At 34.6% G+C, this 19983-nt stretch overlaps 1 pseudogene; it reads right to left on the reverse strand.

Moving 5' to 3' along the window:
• The window catches only part of LOC122748807, an 80578-nt pseudogene that overhangs the window by 16332 nt on the left and 44263 nt on the right, over nt 1-19983 (reverse strand).

A 19983-nucleotide genomic window follows, 5' to 3' on the forward strand; every position in this document is an offset into this window, starting at 1 on the left:
ACCTCAAACACTTGACACTTACTAGCTGTGTGACCTGGGGCAAGTCGTTTAACCCTCATTGCCCCGCAAAAAAAAAAAGACAAAAATTAACATACACACACACACACATATGGTAATATGTATATGTTATATATGCATTCAAATATGAATATATTAACGTAAGTATATGCATATATAGCATAGGTAATTTCATTCATATTCACATTATATAAATCAAATATATGTGTATATAGTATATGTATATTTAGATATAGATATAGGATTTCAATTAATAATAATATTTCATAAATCAGATATGTGTGTATATCTTTCTATCTAATTTATTGAGGTAGGATTCAAATGCTGACTCCAAGTCTAACACTTCATCTAATCATGCTATGTTTTGAGTCTTTGGAATTATAAGAATAATTTTTACATTGCACTGTACATAGCAAACACTATTGATTTACTTAATATAATGGATTGTCAGGTCATTGGGATATAGTTTCAATGGACAAATATAAAGATTAATAATGTGGTCATGCAAACAGTCTTAGAAAAAGGGACCTTTGTTAGGATGGGTCCATCTTGAACCTCTCTCTCTCTCTCTTTCTCTCTCTTTCTTTCTATCACAATATTCCTTATGATTGCTGTCCACTAGATGCCTTCCCCCCACTTACCAACTCCCTCTATCCCCATTCCTGTCCCAAACTATTTGCTTTGTTAAGTGACTTGATCTCTCTTGGTTTCAGATGTTTCCTTTGTAAAAATAGGACTAAAAATTTGTTTATCTTTCCCTATAGCATGTCTTTTAGCTATAATATCTAGGAACCTATAATATAAATTTTCATTTTATATAAATAGATTAAGTCTGGGGCTGGCAGTAATGGGTGATTTTGAACAATAAGCTTCAATAAATAATGAATTTACAATTTTACTTTATTAATTTAAATCATGTAGCTTATCTTTGACATTTGCAATTCTTAATGAGATATCCATAAAATTTGAGGGAGGGGGTGTAGAAATTAATCCATATAAATGTTTTATTATTTTAAATTGACTAGCATTCTATCAAACATATGCTAAAAACTGGCTTCAATTCTCAAGGCCCCAGGCATCAAGTCACTTCAAATTAAAGTCGACACTAATATTTTAAAGGAGAGTGATCTTGTCTCTAGCCTATAGTAAAACTTCATTTTTTTATTGATATAGGATCAGTATTTACTTTGTATCTAGCCATGTTTATGTTTACATGTATATGCACATTTATATTTCTATGAAGGTTTCACGAACAAATTGATATTGTTAATTAAATTGAAAGTATACTGTTTGATATTATTTAAGAATACATTTTTTCAAAGGTAATAACAGCAAGTACCAGCCCTACTTAGCCTGGTGCTTTAATGTTAAAAACAAATCCAGGGGCAGCTAGGTGTTGCAGTGCATAGAGCACCAGCCTCCTGGAGTCAAGAGAACCTGAGTTCAAATCCAGCCTCAGACACTTAACACTTACCAGCTGTGTGACCCTGGGCAAGTCACTTCACCCCAATTGCCTCACCAAAAAACAAAAACAAAAACAAAAACAAAAACAAAAACAAACAAACAAACAAAAACAAATTCATAAGATTGATTCATTAACAGAGAATCTCTCGCAATCCCAACCCACCCCTTGGTGGAGGTGGGTGGTCCAGAGGTGTTGCCTATTGCACATGTTTACACACACACATACACACACACACACACACACACACACACACACATACAAACACAGTTTTGCTGATTTTTCTTTCCTGTTTTTTTTTTTCATTTTAAAAATAATATTGATTATATGGAATAATTCTCTGGGAGAGGGTGGGGAAATGAGAGGCAGAGGCATCCTGGGGAAAACTATGATGATGTATAAAACAGATGATATCAGTAAAAACTTATCAAAAACAAAACTTCTCCTCGCCATCATAAGTACCCTGGGTCCAGTTATTATGAGATTACATTTTTATAAAGTTATTCTAATACGGAGGCCTTTCACTTCCCCAGGATTGCCCACCCTCACAATTAGTCAAATATAAGTGAAGTTTAGACTAAGTTTAGAATGACAGAGAAGAAATCTGGCTTGTGGAATGAATGACAGATGGAGCATCTCCAGTAAACATTAACACTGACCTTCTGCAGTGAAGTGCTATAGATAAAGTAGCATGAACTTTGGTGTCCACTGGGCACCTGAGCTACTCCAGAGTTGCTGGGCAACCAGCGTCTAGTTAGATGTGAAAAAATGATAAATGCCTCCATGATTATGTGAGTTGATCACTATACTAAGCATATCTTTGTGACCATCATATTTCCTTGGAAGGAACTTCTAAATATAGTCTAGGGTGGGAGTGGTTTGGAGAGAATAAAGGGCAAGTTGTGAAAAGGCAGGCAGGAAAACATTCGTATTATAAATCTTTCATTAATTCTTTGTTCATATTATCCTCTTTACCAGTGGAAATCACAGTCATCCTTCAAGGGTTAGCTCACATTAGCCAGAAGTGATGACTCTACTCCCAGAGTACTTCTATGTTTTTCATCTTATTGTCTATTTTATTTAGTCATATAGATGCCATTTCTCATTTTAGTTTGGAAACTTCATGAGAGGGGAATTAATCCATATGCCCTTATATGGGGCACTATGAAGCGAGACCTGATCCTTTGATTATGGGGGAAAGTGTTAAAGAAAGATTTAGTTAGGCAAATCTTGGACCCAAGGGCAATTCACTCAATTTAAATGCTTAAACATAGTTCAGTAGATATTTAGTAAATATTCTGTTTATATAAGGCACTGTGTAAGATGAAAGGATCCAGTAGAAAAAAAAAATCACAAGATCTTAGACATAGTGTTGGAAATTACCTGAGATGTCCCATTTTATAGATGATAAAACGGAAGAGCAGAGAGGGGAAGCAACTTTCTTCAGTTCTTTCAGGTAGTTAGAGGCTGAGCCTAGATTTGGATCCTGTTTCTCTGAATACATATATACATACCTTAATGCCTTCCAATCCCTGCCCTCCAGAAACATATAATTTGGGGGCAGCTAGGTGTTGCAGTGGATAAAACACTGGCCCTGGATTCAGGAGGACCTGAGTTCAAATCCAGCCTCAGATACTTGACACTTACTAGCTCTGTGACCCTAGGCAAATCACTTAACCCTCATTGCCCTGCAAAAAACAAAACAAAACAAAACAGAAACATATAATTTAGAGAGGAAGAAGAATGATAGCAATCAGAAGAGTGCCTAGAATTAAAATAAGAGATAAAGAAATGATAAATAACATGTATGAACTCAAAAGCACTGTTTACTGGGTAAATTTAATAGGGCTAAAGAACTCTATATAACCTTAAAGGCTCCTGATGGCATAACAAAATTAGAATATAAGGCAGGAATGGAACATATTGATAATGATCTTGAGTCATCAGGGGAAGGTAAGATTTTCATCAGTTTGTGCTTATTATGAAGTCCTGGAATTAATTAATACATTGGAAAAAAACCTTTTTGCTATGTGGTACTTCAGTCATGTTTGCTGCTTTATAATTAATTTTGGAAAGATTTATGTCATAAAAAAATCCCTTCTATATTACATTTCAAACTAGATAAATGAAATGGAGGTTTAGCAATTTCATACATGCTTCCATGTATGTGGCATGGACATATACATGTACATGTTGGTATATACATGTATGGTGCTTATGTATATACATACATATATAGCACTTAATATAATCTTAATATTGTATAAATCAGAGATATATAAATATAAGTATCTAAATATGGATCTATAGATATCTATATCTATCTAAAGAGAGAAAAATAAAGAGAGAGAGGAAGAGAATAAGGATATTTAACCCAGTGAAGAGAAAGAAGACTTGGAAACTTTTTAATTGTATGTAATCAAAATTGTTTATTTCCTGTGATCTCTGCTACCTCACTGGGCTGTGGACTTTATCTTGAACATGGTTTTCCAAAAGTCATTTGTTTCTTGCTCTTAATTTGTTTATGAAGTTATCTACCATTGTGCTTATCTTGGTAAGTGCCAGGAGATGCAGTGGTCCAAGCCCTTTACTAGTAGACATCTAGTAGAAATCTACCTGGAACTTTCCTGTTTTCTCAAGCAGTTTTGGTCCCAAAGCCTTTAGCCCAGGATTGAGGCATGGTGGGTTTAGTAAGTGTGGTGGTGGTAGTGGTGTTGGTTGTGGTTTGATTTGTTTGTTTGTTTTCTTCTTAAATAAATTTATTGTATTAATCTGAAAATCTCCATAGAAAATTACAGTTTGATATTTTGACTGTCAGCTGTGTGCTCCTGGACTCTGAGAAAACTCTCCTCTTTTTGTGCAACTTAGTCTTTCTTCTGGGCAAGAGACATTTTGGGGCAGTTCCATCTTTTGTTTTTAACTTTGGTCTTGGGTTTCTTTTCATACACTGGATTCTCCCATGATATCAGGGCTTCTTAAACTTTTTCCACTCGTGACCCATTTTCACTCAAAAAAAAATTTTGTGACACTGGGTATATATGTGTATAAAATAGATATACATAACCTTTTACTGTTGCCAAATTTTTCATAACCCTCATATTCAGTTATGTGACCCAATATGGAGTCACGACCCACAATTCAAGAAGCTTTGCTATATACCAGCATTAGCTTTCTTTTACATCTCCTCCATCATGTTAGGAATTATATTGTTTTCCATGTACTGTGAGAATTGTTTTTTATAAGCATCTTCATCAACTTCCATGAGATAAGGCATATAATCTGCAACATTTTGGACCATGATGTGTTACGATATTCTTCAGCATTGGATTCTTTGTTTTCTGAATCATACCCAGGAAAGAATTTGGTGCTCTGAGGAATAGATAGACAGTCATCCTCAGTTTCATTTAGGGTCCTTTTGGCTTTGTTCTGAGTAGTAGTTTTGGCAAGACCAGCATCCAGGTAGCATGTAAAAGCACCAAGATGACCATCGTTGATTTCCACGTTGTACTCATCTTCTTATGTACCTATCATTCTTCAAATATTTGAAGGGCTGTTGTTATGGGTGGGCCTGTAATATATGTATCATTTGTGGGTGCCTGTATGTATTGACCTCTTTGCTTTTCAAAACTCTCTCTTTGACAGTGCATGAACCCAAGTACACCCCCTCTTAAGAAAATAAGAATATTCATATTTGCTTTTCTCTAGTTCTACAAGATTTTATGTTTTCCACAATTTTTCACATTTTTCACATTATCAATCACAGATCAGTAATCATTATTTATTACTCTTTGTTGCAGATTGTCCAGGACTGGTGACTTGTAATGTACTGTGCATAACAAAGTAAAGTATGGAGCTTTTAATTCTATTGAAGACCATAATGAATGGATATACCATTCATTCTCTGCCTACAATGACCTCATTCCTCATCCACTTCCCAATCACTGTTGAAATCCTACTCATCCTTCAAATCTCTAGTCAAATGTTACCTACAAGATAAAAGCTTTCTAGTCTCCTTCAACCAGAAGTGATATTCTGCCCTCAGAATTAGCATGGTATTTTTTCCAAACTTTTTTTTTTGTTTGTTTTGGTTCTCACCATATGAAATCTGTTCTTACAGCTAAATGGGCATGTCAGATCACCCTGCAGAATGTGAGCTCCTCAAGTTCAGAGGCCATAGTTGTATTCAATTCAACAGGCAGCTAATAAGCACCTACACTCTACAAAGCACTATGCTAAGAAAAGGCAAAGACAAAAACAAATTGTTGCTTAAAATCATATGTTCTTCCTTTTACATCATTGTTAAAACCCCAAAACAATAAGAATAGAAATTTTCTAATATTTGGCTTTATACATACGTATGTGTGTCTATATGTCTATATGTATGTATGTGTATGTATTTATATAAATGTATTTTCTATGAATATTTATTTAAACACAAAAATTTATATAATTTTATATAAAATGAATAAATTTTCATAATTACATGTATTTATATAAATATATTAGCATCTATACATGAATATGTATATGTATATATATATATGCATGTATATTTATATAAATCAATGAATGTTGTATGTAGTAGAAAGAGCATTGGTCAAAATACCTAGTTTTATTCCTTGCTCCACCTCTAACGAAGTATATGATCTTGGACAAGTCAAACTTTTCTCTCTGAGTCTGAGTTATTCTTGTCTATAAAATGAAAAAAAAGGTTTAGACTAGATAGTCTTTAAGATCATATTTTTATGATTCTGGATAACTTTGGGGGCTAAATTTCAATACATATTCATCTCAAGTCAACTTATATTTTCAATCTATATGCAAAAAACCCCCATGTTAATCAATTAAGTGATGGCTATTATAATCTCTATGTAGATAAAAAATAGAAAAGGAGAAAAGCCAGGAAGATAGCCCTTCCAACTGCTTCCCTTGACTTTGTCTATAAGTGAGATATCCCACTGCATAGAAGGTTTTTCATAATATTTCTACAATATGTTGTCTTATGGACCCTTGGATATTTGGAAAGTCCTTTACTTTCATTTATGTGTTGTTACTCTTTTTATTCATGAAGATATCAACTTTTCCACATGTTAATATCTGAACTTTGTGAGTCTCTATAGCCATAGGCAAGGGGAGGGGGAGAAATTCATTTGGTAATCAGTCTTCTGGTAATGAACCTCACTAAATTTGACTAGGCTAGTTGTTAGACAAAACATATCATCTTTGTAACAGGGCCTCTTGATGCATTTGTAACTAGGACCCTACTTATACTCTAGTGCAATAGCTTTCAAGGCTCAGTATCACTACCACACAAAGATAAGGTATCACAGGAAGATATGAATAGAAATTACTTGCATATGAGATAGCATTTTGCAAATTGCTTTACCAGTATTATCCTATTTTATCTTCACAACAATTTTGGGAGGTAGGTGCTATGCTATTATTATCATAAGATAAGGAAACTGTCAAGATAATGGAATGTGATAGATGAGATTTGACAAATACTCAGAAGCCCACCTGAGTGGATTACTGGCTGATTTGACTGGATTACTAGTTGACTAGATTCTAAGCACATCTGGCTGGTACTTGAGAGTACTTAAGAAAGCATGGTTCTCAGAAGCTAAAAAAACTTTGAACTTCTGGCCCAGTCAACCAACCAGCTTGAAGACCTGGAAGGGGACAGGAAGAAGGAAGGAGAGCCTGCGTAGAGAGCTCTGTCTCTTTTTGGTTCCTGACTGTACCATGGTGGAGGAGAGAGACTCCAGAGGACTTCACAGGGAAATTGAGGAAAGATAGGATTTCCAGACTGTAGGAATTCTGTTCTCAATCTTTGTCTTTCTATCCTTCAATAAACCCTTAAAAACCTAAACTCATTTTATCAATGATTTTAGTCATTTTCCCCCAAAACTGGGGGAACAGATTAGAACCCACATTTAGAATTTTAAATTACACAAAACCAAGATAGAAGTTAAATGACTTGCCCAAGATCACTCAACAGTAAGTATTTGTGACTGAATTTGAACTTGTCTATGGGATTTTTCTCTATCCACTACACCACTTAGCTGCTTAATCGAATATGGGACTTTTTCTATACGGTGTTGAATTTATTAGTGTATTTATACTTTACCTCAATGTTAAATATAACATTATATATATATATATATATATATATATATCAATAAAATCCCACAGACATCAAAAAGGAATTGAAATGTATTTAGAATTCATGTGTAGAAAGAAAAATACAAGATCTCTCTCTAGGACACTTCAGATTAGAGAATGAGCATCCTCCCAAGAGATTCCCATATATTACATTTACTACAATCTCCTTCTGAATGATTTCAAAGGTATTACTTCCACATGAGCTCCTTCTCACATAGGACATTCTCAGTCAGTAGGATGTGATAACAATAAGATGGTTAAAGAAATAGACTGAATGAGAGGAAGGTGTACCTCAATTTCAGGGGCTCCTGATCAAGGAAAAAAATAAAATGTCCTTCCATAGTGCTATTTTATAAATATAAAATATATTATAATGCAATCTGCATAAAATCAGTAATTCAAACAATTAAAACACATTTTGGAGATCTGAATTTTCTCTTTATAAAGGGAAGATTGTCAGGTGCTATGAAATCCCTTTTCAGTTCAGACCTTTCTTGCTGAAAATCTTTCTAAGTATAAATCTATCTCAGTTCTTTAGAAACTACAATCCAGTGAACATAGCTGAAATTGTCTTTAGAGACTAAACATTTTGCAGAGTCTCAGGATTGTTATTCAGAGCATCAGTGATCCTTGTCTAGAGCTTATCTGCTAGGTGCTCTGGGGGCCTAACACACAATCATATAAGGTTATAGACAGCTTTTTTATGTTTACAGTTATAGCCCTAACTGAAAATTAGCTGCTGCCCCTATTTAAAAGTATAAGACTGAAGTCACGTAACCCAGCACTAAGAAATACAAGTGATTCAAGTGCCACCTTCCCCAGTTTTGTTGGAAAGTTAGTGGAGAGATATATCTTTGTTCACCAAGAGAATAAAAGGAAATCTTATAACTGTTACCTTGAGTTGAGAGGGTTTTATTAGGAAGGAGATTTGGGTTTGGAAGACATGAATTTGAGTCCAAATTCTGTTACTTATTTTCCATATGATCTTGATGAAATCACTTAATTTCCTTGATCCTCAGTATCCTTATCAGGAAAATGAGGTGATTTGGAATAAATGATCCCACAAGTCCCTTAAACTTCTTAATCCTATCATTTGCTGAACTCTTCTGCAATGTTTTGTGGATAACCCTGTTGGTTTTATATCAGTAAGTCAACACGCATCTATTAAATGCATACTATGTGTGCTGACACTATGCTAAGTTCTTAGGAGACAAATAAGCCAAAGGAAAAGACAAGTCCCATTCCTTGTAAAACATAAAAAACATATTCTTTTTATTTTTTCCTATTATGAGAGAAATTCAAGAAAACATCCTCTCATAAGACTCTATCCTTTCCCATTTTTGAAAGGTCTGCACTGCAATGATCATTTCCCAGGGAAAAATTTTCTCTAATAACATATATTACTTCTAGAGCACAAAGTCTCCCTTCAACTTTGGGTTTTGCATATGAATAAAATGCCAACTTCTAAAATGAAAGCCCATCTTAAAGAGCTTACTTTATTTTACTTTATAATGGGGTAATACAACATGTAAGAGGGGAACTAAAAAGAGTGGGTCTGGGGGAAGAAGGTCCTTACTAGGGGCAGGGGGAGGGGAAGGATATGATTCCTAAATTTAGAAAATAAGGGATGGTCGGTCTGCACGTTCCCCAAAAGTAAAGGTTCTGTGAATAACTAAGCAATGATAGAAGAGGCTTAAGAAGTACAGTCAATTTACACCAGTGTAACAGTATCTACCCTGACTTCCCCTGCCTGATGGCAAATATTTCTCATTTCACCTTTCCCCCATTATTCTCTAATTGAGAATTTGGGCATTTCAGGTCTCTCAGTTATTTGCTGCAGATTGCACTGATTGCATTCCTTCAATTTTATGACATCCCATGTACCCCAGTTCCCTTTAAGCAATAAACTGATTAGCTTTTTTTTTTTTTTTAGTGAGGCAATTGGGGTTAAGTGACTTGCCCAGGGTCACACAGCTAGTAAGTGTTAAGTGTCTGAGGTCAGATTTGAACTCCTGAATCCAGGGCCAGTGCTCTATCCACTGCGCCACCTAGCTGCCCCCAACTGATTAGCTTTTACAAAGAAATGTTTACTTCACAGAATCAGCAATAAAATCCTTACCATAATGTGTGTGTGTGTGTGAGTGAGTGTGTGAGGTAGAACCCCCTATTATACCATATCAATCTATTGAAGATTCACTCACTTCCTATATAGACTAGTCCTACCAAGTTCCACGATCAAAGGCTCCCTGGGCTCAAGTCCTGTGCACCCTAGCTTCTCAGAATTTTTCTCCTGGGTGGCATCAACATCCAATGTGAAATTCTGCCTCCAAGGTCACCAGTGCCTAAAACTATGAGCTCCTGAGTTCCACCACCTGAACCAAGAATTAAAAAGGATAAATAGAACAGACCAAAATGCTAAGTCTATTTCTCATTCTGGTAGTTTTAAAAACACCGCTTATTCTGGTCATCAATGGTCATCATCCCCTACCACAAGCTGGGGAATGAAGACTATCAGATCCCTGATGTTTCCTACTTAATTGTACCATCTTAGATGATTTGGACATGTGTCAAGGTCTATTTATATCAGGCTATTGTTTTTCTGTTTCCAATTTGAATAGCAGCAAATCTTTGTTTCCCCAGTAGAGAAGGATGTTTGGCAATGTAGAGAGTCGGGTGTTCTGGAGAAAGGAATTGGGTATTAGGCACCTCTGTTTTATTATCTCAGATATCACTGAAAGGAATTTTCTAGATATAAGGTGTTTCAGAGAATAGTTGGGGTGGGCTCAAGAGGCAGAGGAGATACAGCTAGGCTCAGAAAGAATTGTTCAAATTTCTAAGTGATAGTGCTCATTATTTAGAATTGACTTCGAGAGGTCTGGATAAACTTGCAACTAAAAAGTTTGTTCTTTGATCCTACTTGTTCCATATTGGTAGTGATTCTTAACCAAGAAAGAAACAGAACCTTTCCAAAAGAGAAGGAAGAAAGAAGTCCAGGAACTAGACCTCAATATGTAATGGCCATTGTGCATACTGCATATGTTACATGTATACGTTATGATGAAAATTGATGACTTCTACTCAAATTTTTATCTTTTTTATTTCACTTAAAAGCAGAATATATTAGAGATAAAGCAAAAAAAGGAATTAGTGGATTGAGTTATAGTTTGCTAGAGTCATGTTCACAATTAAAATCAATTGATAATTATGTCCCATTGAATTTGCATTTTTAACAAATGGTCCACTGTGGGGAAAAGATATGCATTTTGGGGTACTCATTTAAATGTTCATTTAATAACTGATTATACAGATGGAAATGGATATAGTTGAAATTGTACTGTATTAGGAATTAGACCAACATTTTCTTTGAACAACTAACTGTGTTGCCAACATAAAACGTTTCCCTATTTAGTATTTATCCATAAAATGAGGAAGCTACTTCAAGCTTTCTCTCATTCTCTGTCTCTCATTCTTCTTTGTCTTTTTCTCTTCATATATATATGTATATGTATATATATATATATATAATATATACACACAAGCAAAACTATATGTATAAATATGCACAAGGGCATATATGTACATGTATGTTTAATATATTATCACACACATTATAAGCTACAGCAATTACTCTAAAGCATTTTAATTGTTTTTGTTTATAATTAGTATACAAGATGCTAGGTTTCTTGTTTTTAGATTATTCAGTTCTAACTTATCCAAGTTATATAGGAGTTAAAAAAAACACAATTTTCTAACTAAGGTAGTGGATTCTTGTCAGCAACATTTGAAGAAAACTAAAGTTTTAAGTCAATGTGAAAGAAAGCTGCCTTTCTCCAGCCCCCAATCTTCATTCTTCTTGTTTTCCATTTGCAATATTGCTTTTGACATGTCATATTGTGTAGTGTCAAGCATGCCACACAGTGTGAGAAAAGTTGACATAATCAAGACAATATGATGTGAAGTGGCTGCAAGATGATTTGTCAGCTAAAATATTTCCAAAGAGCTAGGCGTTCTTTAACCCCTTCCTTGCCCCTTTGCAAATTTAAGCATCTATGAACCTGGCACCGTTTTTAAAATGCTTACGGAAATGACATAGAATTTAATTCCTTAATATAAAAATGGCATTTCAGTGCTGTGAAAACTTAAATAGACAGGGAATATATGAATTATACTGCATAACAGATAAGCAACTGAACTTCCAAGGAGAGATTTATGCTTGAAACAAAAAAAGAATGACTGATGATAACAACTGACCCAAGGTCCAATAGGGTACTTTGGGTATCTACTATAATATAGTAGTCATTCCCCTTCACCAGAAACCTACAATTAGACTGACTGACCACTTGTGAACTTCACACTGTATAGTGAAAATTTATATTAAAGTAGGGATTTGGACTGGCCTGCCCCTGATATCCCTTCCAGCTGCTATTCCTTCGGAGTTAAATTAGGAAATTGGTTTCATTTTAATGATATTATTATTCCTGTCATACTATAGTAGAAAGAGCACTGGCTCTGTAATCAAAGGACCTGAGTTCAAATCCTCCCTGATACTACTTGTATGACCTCAGTCAAATCATTAAAATGGGTCTCAATTTCCACACAAATAAAATGGAGGGGTTAAACCAACTGGTCTCTGAAATCCCTTGCAATCCTAGATCTATGACCCTATGATAATAAGAAGTATGATAAGGGGTAGACCTTATGATCAGGCACATTCTACTAGAATACCCACAATAGTATCATCATGGTCTTCCAGTAAACCTTGTATAACTCTAGGAATGCCTGTGCATAGATCACATATATTTGGTATTGAAAAGTTACTTTTTTTCTAATAAGGAAGACTTACTTTGCATAGAATATCTTAAGTTTTAGAAATCCATCACCCTTAAGAAGATTGCATTGAACTGAGTGTGAAGAGGGGAAAATAAATTTTAAAAATAAAATAAATATAGACACATATAAAATATACATATATGCACACATATGTAAATTGGGGAGAGAGAAGCAGAGAGAGAGGTATTCCTTTTATTTATTTATTTGTTGCAAGGCAATGAGGGGTAAGTGACTTGCCCAGGGTCACACAGCTAGTTAAGTGTCAAGTGTCTGAGGCTGGATTGGAAATCAGGTCCTCCAGAATCCAATGCCAATGCTTTATCCACTGCACCATATAGCTGCCCCCAAGAGGTATTCCTTTGTAAGCAACATACGATTTATACTCAAAAAGGATCTGTGAGATAAATCTGAATATTTATTTTTTTTCTCAAATGAGGAAACTGATGCCTAGAGAAATAAAGCATCTTAAAAACATTTCTCTGGCTACAACTATATTTATCTATTTTAATTAAGAAATAATTGGATAAATTTTTGGACAACAGAACCATGCCTGGTTATCAAGGTAAAGTGCTTAAAGCATTAAAGTTGACATTATAGAAGACAAAAAAAGCCTTGGCATTTCACTATGTAGTAGAAACAAAATTTAATTTGGTACCAAGGAATATTTGATAGAGTGCAGATTCAGCTTCTTAACATGACAGAAACATAGATTATGAGTTCAGCTAGTCTAATAACTTTATTTTATAGGTGAAAAAAATTAGACCCTGAGAGCTAAATTCCCATTTCCAAAGCCAAAGAGAAATATTTGAGCCCAGTACTTCTGGCTCAATATCTGTCTAGTCAATATCTTAGATTTAGAGTGCAATATGTCTAGGTTCTTGATGCAAACTGAATGTGGACTACTCACATCCTCTCAACCTCAGTTTCCTCATTTGAGAAAAAAGTGGACTGATCTTTAACATCCTTTATGAGTTTAAATCGTACAAGGCTAATTTCCCTAAAAAGAAACAAAATCCTGGACTTGATGGATCTGGGAACTTTACAAGGTAGTCTAATATCCAAATATTGAATTCAGCTTTCACAGTCTTTATTGAGCCCATCATCATTCCCTATTGTTTCCCCATTCTCCTATCTATCCATCCCTTCTCTCCTTACTTAAAATCTGAAAATTTGAGAAAAATTCAACTTAAAAATGATCTTCTCTAATTTCCTCATTTGGGAGATGACAAAACTTAATCACAGAGGTGAAATGAAATTCTCAAGATCACATGACAGTGTAGTTTCAGAGCTGATGCTAGAACCCAAACATCCAGTCTAGACTTCTTCCCAGTCTAATGCTCTTACCCCTCCTCTCTGCTTCTCTAAGTGGTCCTTCCCTCCTTTCCTCTTAAAACCCTCCAGAGAGACAAAGAACATAATCAAGTCCAGGCTCTCTTAAAGGAGAGAGTAAGACTAGAGGGAACAATTCCAGGAGGAAGTGGAACATAGAGGAGCACCTGATACATTGAGCATGTCTCTCTTTTACCCTTAATATTATCCTCTCTCTCTCTCTCTCTCTCTCTCTCTCTCTCTCTCTCTCTCTCTCTCTCTCTCTTTCTCGCTCTCTTTCACGACTTCATTTATGCTGTATAATATCTGGTATATTCTAATTTGTACAAACCCAGAAACTCTATGAACACAATTACAAAACACTTTTCACACAAATAAAATCATATCTAAATAATTGGGAAAATATCATTTGCTCATGGATAATCCAAGCTAATATAAATTAAAAATAACAATTCTACCTAAGTTAACTTACTTATTCAGTGCCATACCAATCAGACTACCTACAATTTTTAGAGCTATAAAAATAATAACAAAATTCATCTGGAAGAGGAAAAGGTCAAGAATATAAAGGGAAGTAATGAAAAAAATGCCCAGGAAGTTAAGCTAGTCATAGAAAATCTGAAGCTATACTATAAAGCAGTGATCATCAAAACTTTTTGGTACTGGCTAAGAAATAGAATGGTGGTGGCAGCTAGATGGCACAGTGGATAGAGCACCGGCCCTGGAGTCAGGAGTACCTGAATTCAAATCCAGCCTCAGACACTTAACACTTACTAGCTGTGTGACCCTTGGCAAGTCACTTAACACCAATTTCCTCACTAAAAAAAAAAAAAAAAAAAGAAAGAAATAGAATGGTGGATCAATGGAAAAGGTTAGGCACAGGAGACTTGGTAGTAAATGTCTATAGTCATCTACTATTTGATAAATCCAAAGATTCCTCAAGTTTCTGTGATAAAAACTCACTATTTGACAAAAACTCCTGGAAAAAACTGGAAAATATGGTAGAAACTAGGCATAGATCAACATCTTACACCATATACTAAAATTAGGTCAAAATGTGTACACGATTTAGACATAAAGGGCGATAACATAGGTAAATTAGGGGAGGAAGGAATAGTTTACCTCTCATATCTATAAAGTGGAGAAAAATTTATGATGAAATAATAGAGAATATTATGAAATGCAAAATGGATGATTTTGATTACATTAAATTAAAAAGGTTTTGCATGAACAGATGCAATGCAGTCAAAATTAGAAGGAAGCAGAAAGCTGTGAAGCAATTTTTACAATCAGCATTTCTGATAAAGGACTCATTTCTCAAATATATATGTTACTAAATCAAATTTCTAAGAGGACAAGTTATTCCCCAATTGAGAAATCATCAAAGGATATGAGCAGGCAATTTTCAAATGAAGAAATCAAAGCTATCTATTGCCATATGAAAAAAATGCTTCAAATCACTACTGATTAGAGAAATGAATATTAAAACAACTCTTAGGTACCACCTCACAACTATCAGATTGACTAATACGACAAAAAAGGGAAATGATAAATGTTGGAAAAGTTGTGGGAAAATTGGAAAACTAACGCATTGTTGGTGGATCTGTGAACTGATCCAGCCATTCTGGAGAGCAATCTGAAACTATGCCCAAAGGGCTATAACACTGTGCATACCTTTTGACCCAGTAATACCATTATTAGGTCTGTATTCCAAAGAGATCCCCAAAAGAGAAAGGACTCACATGTACAAAAACAATTATAATTGCTCTTTTTGTTGTAGCAAATAATTGAAAATTCAGGGGATGCCCTTCAGTTTGGGAATGACTAAATAAGTTGTGGGATATGAATATAATGGAATATTATTGTGCTATAAGAAATGATAAGCAGATTTCAGAAAAATCTGGAAAGACTTACATTAATTTATGCTAAGTGAAATGAGCAGAACCAGGAGAATATTGTACACAGTATAAACAACATTGTGTGATGATCAACTGTGATAAACTTGGTTCTTCTCAGCAATACAATGATCCAAGATAATTCCAAGGACTCTTGATAGAAATGCTCACCACATGCAGAAAATAATAACTGTGCATTCTGAATTCAGATTGAACCATAGTGTTTCTACTTTTGATTTTTTTTCAGGTTTTCTCCTTTTGTTCTGATTCTTCTTTCACAACATGACTAATGTAGAAATACGTTTAATGTGAGTGTATATGTATATTATGTATATATACATATACATATACATACATATACATATACATACATATATATATATATATATATATAAACTTATATCAGGTTACTTTCTCTCTTGGGAAGGGGTTAAGGAAGGAAGGGAGGGAGAAATTTTGGAACTAGAAATCTTATAAAAATGATGAAAACTATTTTACATGTAACTGGGAAATAATAAAATACTTTTATGATTTAAAAAAAGTATCATGATATTCATTTTTGAAGGGAATGTGCACTTATGTGTGATCTACTTAAGAATTTTGAGCTTTTAGATAGAAGTTGAAGAGAGGCAGATAGTATCTCAATGTCTAATAACAAAAAATAACCTTTACTAACAACAAGAGTTACATAAAAATGAATGTTTTATTTTGAGAGTTATTGTGATTCTTCCATCATTGGAATAGAGGCTGGAAGACTTGTTGGAGGTATTATTGTATGGGAATTTCCTGCTTCAAGTATGGGTTGGACAAGGTGAACTCTGAGGTTACTTCCAACTTTTTGGTTCTGTTGGAGGTAAATTATGTAACACAAAGTGTAATTAAGAAGAAAGGGAATTTGATGATGGCAGTATTAATGAAAGGAAGCTTCCTGATAGAAGTAGAACTTGAGTTCGCATTGAAGACTAGGTCAAATTTGAGGAAAGTTTCTGGCTGTAGAATTTGGCACATAGCAATTTATGCATTTTTTTTAAAAAATTTAGTCTTAAAGTACATAATCAATACAATTCAAGAAACATTAATGAAGCACCTATTTTCTATTAAAGTAACAACTACCAAGCAAGATACTGCATACATATCAGAAGTGGTATATATTTACTTTCATAGAGGAGACAGTCTAGTAAATGAGCAGGGTTTAAGAAATGGGAATATGGAAAAATACAAGATAGGGAAATGTCAAGGGATGATTCATGTGTACTTGTAAGGAGGAAATTATTTATCCTGAAAAAAATCTACATTATAATCAAATTATTCATCTTAAAACCTGTGTACATTATCAAGAGAATTACTAGTAGAAGTGACAAAATATGAATGTTCCAATTCTTGAAACATAGTCAATAAAATTCAGCAATTTCCAAGACAAAGAATAATAGTACCAGCCGTTCAGCCAGCAATGAATGCTGAGCCAATTAACTTTAACAAAGCTAGCTGAGATGCTTTGATGAAAATGCTGCTGAAATATCAACCTCTTCTTATTCATAGTAAAAGCCTTTTGAATGAATTGTACTGGCATCTGGGACAGAGGGGAGGTACCTGAAATACAGAAATTGGAGGGCTAATTGGCTTCTAATACCTAGTTGTTGTTTTCTTTTTTATATGGAAAAAAAGAAAGAAATCTATCTCTTTGTGCCCTTGTAAGCCATTGCAAGGTATTGCTTTCTGCCAAGAAGTAGACTTCCAAAGTTCTTGTTACTTAGCAATGATAACTGTGCCTGTGCACTGTGCAAAGATCACTTTGACACATCTCCATTTTCCCACCAGCTTAATCCAAATTATAATCAATTAAGCCAAGGTTTCTTTCAAACATTTCAAGAAGTAATTCCCACAGTGTGAGAAAGTAAAGGAGGTGGCAGAACAAAGTTCAAGGGAGAGGAGGGAGGGAGAAAATTTAAAAAGACCTCAAATATTCACAGATCTTCTTTTCGACACAGCAGCAGTAACATTCTGTAGCAATTGCTAATACAATATCAGACTTAATGGCCAGGTTATAACACTGGACCTCAGATCACAGAGACCTGCATTTTGAATAAGCTGGGGGTTCATTGTCAGGCTGAAAGGTGAAATTGGTATCCCACAGCTCTGACAATCTAAGTAAAATTAGAGCTTCAGCACGATCCAGAGTTTGTTAGGACTTTAAACAGCAGCAGTCAACCTTGCTTTTCTGCGTGCTACTGTTTGTCAGTTGAACTCCCTGGGAAGGCAGAATTGGAAAGCAACTCCTCTAAGCCCTGCTGAATGTGTACATGCCAATCACAAGGACCCTGGGCTTTCTACGATGGTCTCCTCAGGCTCTGGGAATGAAACATAGTGGTGGGGATTAGAAAATGTGTGTGTTATAAATAGTTCTTCCATAGCACTTGGGGAATCTTTTCTTTCATATCTTACCTAAAGGATAGTGAGGTAAGAAACACAGGGCAAAAAAAAAAATCACAAAAGAAAAATCCACCTCAGGAAGGCAACCCAAAGGCTCAGATTCCTTATTCTCAAAAATGGAAATAATTTCTGAATATTTTTTGCTCTAAAAACATTTTTCACATTTCTCTGCCATTCTCTTTCTTTCTCTGTCTCTGTTCTTCTTTTCCCCCTTCCCATTACCCCTAGTGCATCACAGTAGAGTATAATAAACAATGTAATAATAAGGCAAAAAAATAATTAAAATTCAAATGAAGTTGAATGAATGTTGTGCTTGGCTGGTGAGGCAGCAGTGTAGCAATTAAGGTGTTTCCTGAAACTTGGTTTAAATATAATTATATTCTTTAAAATACAAGTTCATGAAAAAGCTCTAAAAATGCCTCATCGCCTACTAAACCTCAGTACACTACCTTATATTTCTTGGTCTCCTTCTAAAGTTGTATGAGGCCTTTCTTCATTCTCTTACCAGCTAATGAATCTCCTCTTCCCCCCAAAAATTTGCCTTGTATTTCTCTTGTCCATATTTTGTATTTACATAGTATGCCTATTACCTTCCTCAAGAGACTATAAGCTCTTTGAGGTCATGAACTGTCTTATTCCTGTATTTGTATCCCCAGAACTGGTATGGTACTTGGTACATAATAACAAATATTTGTTGATTGATTGCAGGATTAATGTTCAAGTCATTTCAGGAAAGGGTGACAAGACCTCTTATTATTCTCAATTAACTGCTTTAATTTATATAATATTTGATCACAAAGCTCCTTTGATTTAAACGCCTTTTTATTGTTTTGAATTTTTGCTATCTATGTTGATGTTGTCTTCTCGGAAAGATTGAAAGGATCTTACAAATCTTAGAAATTTCTTTTACAGCTGTCAGCATTGAGTAATAGAGAGAATGCCGGACTTTGAGTCAGAAACTATGAATTCCAATCGCAGCTCCAGTACATAATAACTTTGTGACCTCTCTGAACCTGAATTTATTCTCCTATAAAATTGTGTGGATAATGTTTTCATTACTTTATACATGGAGTTGTAGTGAAGAAAGTTAATGGAAGGCTTTTCTGAGAGCTATACTAACACATTTTAGTGGAAAGAAAGCCAATTTTTTACTTGACAGACATAATACATTTAGATAAAAATTTAGTACTTAATAGAAATGTCTATGAGAAATTTATTAACTGAGCTTCTATTTCTTCATTTATAAAGTTGATTAACAATATTGGTATTAATTCACTAAAGTCCTATTTTGATGCCACTTCTTGGAGGTGACTTGGTTTCTAAAAAGCTATACCTGGTAATCACAGGGTCTGGACAGTTCTAACTAGATAGAAAGGCTTTGCCTACAGGCCTGGAGATAGATTCCATGACTACAATGGGCCAGAACTGACAGAGTCATATGTGGTCAGGTGGGCCACAAGAAGATGGATTATTTTTTATTTTTCTTTTATTTTTAATATTAATTAATTAATTAATTTATATGTTCATTCATTTATTTGTTTGTTTGTTTGCTGAAACAATTCTTGAGGACTGTCTACAAAAAAATGTCTTCCTGTGTTTGGGACCTGTATTGATGGAGGACTATCTGCACAGATGAAAGCAAAAGTCCTTTATTCACTGAAATATTAAAATGAACCTTATCCTACCCATTTTGCTCTGCTGTTGTATAGGAAGTGATGTGTAGCAGAATTATAGTTCAATGAGAAAACAGACACTTGCTCTGAAGTCAGTTTATTTATGTTCAGATCCTACTTCCATCACTAGCACTACCAATGTGACCCTGAGCAAATCACTAATTTCTCTGGCCTAAGTTTATTT

Source organism: Dromiciops gliroides, chromosome 1, assembly GCF_019393635.1.
Source record: "Dromiciops gliroides isolate mDroGli1 chromosome 1, mDroGli1.pri, whole genome shotgun sequence".
NCBI classification, from domain to species: Eukaryota; Metazoa; Chordata; class Mammalia; order Microbiotheria; family Microbiotheriidae; genus Dromiciops; species Dromiciops gliroides.